Here is a 761-nt window from a genome sequence, read left to right on the forward strand (position 1 = left end):
TCCCACCGAAGAGCCGGCTCCCGTCGTTCACTTCAAAGAGCCGGCTCTTTGAACTGGATCGTTCGCGACCGACACATCACTACTAGAATAGTCATTTACCACATTAGCAATGTCTCATCTCATTATCTCTAGCCGCTTTATCCTTCTACAGGGTCGCAGGCAAGCTGGAGCCTATCCCAGCTGACTACGGGCGAAAGGCGGGGTACACCCTGGACAAGTCGCCAGGTCATCACAGGGCTGACACACAGACACAGACAACCATTCACACTCACATTCACACCTACGGTCAATTTAGAGTCACCAGTTAACCTAACCTGCATGTCTTTGGACTGTGGGGGAAACCGGAGCACCCGGAGGAAACCCACGCGGATACGGGGAGAACATGCAAACTCCACACAGAAAGGCCCTCGCCGGCCCCGGGGCTTGAACCCAGGACCTTCTTGCTGTGAGGCGACAGCACTAACCACTACACCACCGTGCCGCCACATTAGCAATGTATAGAGTGTATTTCTGATTAGTTTAAAGTGATCTTCATTGAAAAGAACAGTGCTTTTCTTTCAAAAATAAGGAAATTTCAAAGTGACCCCAAACTTTTGAACGGTAGTGTAGAAGAATGAGAATCAAAGTTTATTGCCAAGTCTGTTTTCATATACAAGGTATTACTCAGTCCTCTGACACATCAAGTAAGGTAATTCATGGGTTTGCATATTATTATTATTATTGTTTTTCACAAAACTGTCGCTACTTTTATTTTGGAATGT

This window comes from Neoarius graeffei, chromosome 8, assembly GCF_027579695.1.
Source record: "Neoarius graeffei isolate fNeoGra1 chromosome 8, fNeoGra1.pri, whole genome shotgun sequence".
NCBI lineage: Eukaryota > Metazoa > Chordata > Actinopteri > Siluriformes > Ariidae > Neoarius > Neoarius graeffei.